Here is a 4,260-nt window from a genome sequence, read left to right as displayed (position 1 = left end):
TCTTTCCCTCTCCTTCATGTCCAATTTATCAGCATATTCTGCTGGCTCTGCTTCTAATCGATCCTAAATCTTACCACTTCTCTTTGCAACACCATCATATTTCAAATAGACCATGACAATGGTCTCTGAACAGGTTGTATTAGTTTGCTAGGGCTGCCATAACGAAATACCGGAAACTGGGTGTCTGTAACAACAGAAATTTATTTTCTCATAATTCTAGAGTCAAGACATCCAAGAACAAGTTGTCGACAGGGTGCATTTCTTCTGACGCCTCTCTCCTTGGCTTGCAGATAGCTATCTTCTCCCTGAGTTTTCACATAATCTTCCCTGTGTGTCTGTGTCCTGATCTCCTCTTATACAGACACCAGTCATATAGAATTAGAGCCCACCCTAATGACCTCATTTTAACTTAATTGCCTTTGTAAAGATCCTGCTTCCAAATACATTCTGAGGTACTGGTGGTTAGGATTTCAACACGTGAATTTTGGGAGGACAAAATTCAGCTCGTTACACTGGTCTCCCAGCTCTCATTCCTGTCTCCTGAAGTCTGGTTCCCATATTCAGTCAGAGTAATCTTTAAATACCTTGGCACTCCTCCCTTCTGAAAATTCTCTGATGGCTTCCTCCTATTGCATCTATATTTATCAATACATTTAAGATTTCTACCTCGGCCTATGAGGCCACCCCTACCCTCTGCAACCTCATCTGTTATGACTCTTGTCTGCTCAGCCCTTATGGCTTTCTTTCTATCCCCCAAGCATGCCAAAATCATTCCCGCCACAGTGACTCTGCACCTGCTCTTCCTTTTGGGTGAAATATGCTTCCTCCAGGCTCTCCCTCAAGGCTGGCATCTTCTCATCACTCGGGTTCACCCTCAGAGTTACTGTTACATTCCTGGGTCATGCTCCCTTCTCCTTTCTGCCCAACCAGTGTCAGCTGCAGTATGCACACCCTCCCTAGGGCCTCATCCTGTTTGATTTCTTTCATAGCATAATCACTATCTGAATTTTTCCAATTTTTTAATTTGTTTTCATTAAAATCGTCTATCTCCCCCACACTAATGTAGATTCTAATATAAATTCATAGCCCAGTAAATAATATTTATTTATTACCAAAGGAAACCTTCTTCAAGATATTGGCATAGCGCGCTTCAAGGCAGCTTTTCGTTTGCCAACAAACTAGCATCTCTTTACCGTTGCTCTTCACAAATGACATCACTCATTCATTCAACAAATATTGATGAGATGCAGGACGGTAGAGTAGGAAGAACATGGATTCTGCAGTAAGCAGATGGGAAATTAAATCCTATTTCTACCACTTCGCTGTGTTGCCTTTCGCAAAGTGTTCAGCCTCACTAAAACTTTGTGAATCTGTAAAATAGAGATTAAAAATACACTTGTCCTTACTTTAAAATGCATCAAAGAATAAGGTGGATTGATAGATATATAGAGGGATGGACAGATGGAGAGTGTGTGATAAAGCAAGTATCATGAAATGTTAATTGTAGAATCTGGGTGGTGAGTCTATGGGTGTTCACGATAAAATTCTTTCAACTGTTCTGCATGTTTGGAATTTTTCAAAATATACTGGGGGGAGAAGCAAATCAAACAAAACAACCTTGCAGGTTTGTTTTCAGGATTAAAGGATATGGTGTTTGTAAGGTACCTAGCAGGGGTGCTTGGAGCCCTGTAGGATTCAGTAAATGCAAACTGCTGTTACCATTTTTCCTAAAATATGCTAAGAAATGTGGGAGGATCCAGGAGGAATAAGATCCCATTTCCTCTCCTAGTGGGGGAAGCAGATGCAAATATTCCCAGCACAGGGAAGAACTGCTCTACTAAAGCCACTGCAGGGGCAGGAGGCTGCAGGATCACAGGAGAGGGAAGGACTGAGCCTGCTTCTGTTGGGAGGAGGAAAGGTGCAAAGAGCCATGACATGTAGACCTTGAGGTGGGCCTTGAAGAATGAGGAGCTGTCCAAATAGGGCAAAAAAGCACTGGGCTTTGTTTAGTGATCATGTTAAATGACATCCCTTTCCAGCCTGCAATCCCTTTCCACAAACGTTTCCTTGAGGTTTTAGCCATATCTTTCCAACTTGGATGTCCGATATACCATATCATCTCCTGCTATAGTTAAACTTGGAGCTCTATCTTGGTGTGCAATGAACTTCAATCTTGCAGACTGGAAACTTCAGTGATTAGAGGGCTTATCTTTATTTCTGGGTTCCATCTTGGAAGAAAACTTGTTTTTTATTAGGATTACAGGGTACCTTAGCATAGCGTCACCTAGGAAGATTTCATAATGGGTCAAACCTTCTGGAAGACCAATGTGGCAAGCAATGGGGCCGGGGTGGGGAGTAGATTTACTATATGCCTTTGCCCTCTAAATAGGAAGATCTGATCTGATCAAATCAACAGCATTGATCATGGATGAGTGTTTTTCTCCAAGGAACTTGCAGATGAATTGAATATATTCATTCATTTCTTGCAATTGATGTTATTTCTTCCTGGAAAACCCAGGTAAAAGGTGTTTGAATGCAGTGTAAAATTCAAGGTGGCCAACTGTCAGCCAGACAGAGATGTGAAACAAAATCTTTCTAGGTCATGTAGCTGCAGCTACATTCCAGGCATTCCCTCATTCCCTCAGCAACCTTGCACGATTTCTGTTCTGCTCTAGGCCTTGTGCCAGAAACTGCAGATGTGGTGGTTCAGAACAGGCCTCCCCAAGATGCGCCACCTTGACATGTGGATTATTCTGAGCTAAAGGCAATTGAGACCCTTTGGGCTCAAGAGAAACTACTGCCCCTCCCTTAACTACCTAGAAGAATTTAAATTTGTCCCAGAAAAAGAGTTATTTTCAGAGATAAATTTCATCTAAGTCACATCTGTACAGCAGGACAAACATTTAATTATCAAACATCTGCCCTGCTTCTTGTTGCCCTGTCACTGACCCTCCTGTCCTTGGAAGCCCCAGGCCCCTGACTCATTCCTTAGCTCAGGATGGCATTTTTACCTCATTTTACTTTTCTGTCTCTGAACCTCTCACATGGTGGGAGTTCTTGTACCTATGTGGGGTTCTTGTACCTATGAAATGAAATTCAATTTTCTCCTGTTAATCTGTCTCATGTCAATTTAATCCTTAGATCAGCCAGAAGACCCTATGAGGGTTGAGGAAAGTTTTCTTCCTCCCCAATGACTTAGACACATAGGAAGTCGGCAGGAGCTCACAGGCTAGCGGGGTGGACCAACACATGCAGACAAATATTAGCTATGTGGTCAGGGCCAACAAAGATGGATGAACAGGGGTTTGGGATGTCCAGAGGAGGATGGACAGAATGAAATTTTCTTGGATGTATAGAAAACCTATAAACGCATTTCTGAGTCAAAAACAGAATGCCTTTGCTTCATTCTTTTCCTTAGAAAATTGTCAACAAGGAAGGATTTGTGCTTACTTTTAAGCAAACAGTGTCAAACATGCCAAACAAGAGCTTTAAGACCTAGGGAACTTTAAAACAGATTTCACTGAAGTTGTGTTGATAAAAGAAAGGAAAGGAGAATCAATGAATATGGAGCATTTATCTTGGGCCAGCACTTAACAGAAAGCATTTCATTGAATCCTTCCAACAACCCTGGGACACACCACTGGGGAGGAAAATGATAATATAGTTAGTAAATAGGCTTAAAAAAAGACAGATTATTCCATGCCATGAACTGTACCATGTTCCTTCTCTAATACTATTTTATTTATTCTTAAAAATCCTTGTACTCTTAAAAACTGGGCCCCCAAACATGACAGGACTGCATTCATCAGCAATCTCACTTCTAGTTATTTATCCTAGAGAAATGAAAACTTATACTTACACAAAAACCCGTACACAGATGTATACAGCAGCTGTGTTCATACTGCCAAACCCTGGAAACAACACAGATGTCTTTCAGTGAGTGAATGGATAAACATCCATACAAGGCAGTACTAGTCAGCAATAAAAAGGAAGAGGTTATTGATATACGAACCACCTTGGAAGTTTCTCAAAGGCATCATGCAGCAGGGAGGAATTCATCCTCAAAAGGTCACGCTCGGTCTGATTTCATTTAGGTGACATTCTCAAAAAGACAAAACTACAGTGATGGAGAACAGATCAGTGGTTGCTGGGGAACAGGAATGGGGAGAAGGTGTGACAATGAATGAGAGCAGTGGGGGGGTTTCCCTGGGTGATGGATGAGCTGTTCTGTATCCTGATCGTGGTGGAGGTTACACAAAT

This window comes from Lipotes vexillifer, unplaced genomic scaffold (assembly GCF_000442215.2).
Source record: "Lipotes vexillifer unplaced genomic scaffold, Lipotes_vexillifer_v1.1 scaffold621, whole genome shotgun sequence".
Lineage (NCBI taxonomy): Eukaryota > Metazoa > Chordata > Mammalia > Artiodactyla > Lipotidae > Lipotes > Lipotes vexillifer.
This window is presented reverse-complemented; position numbering follows the sequence as displayed.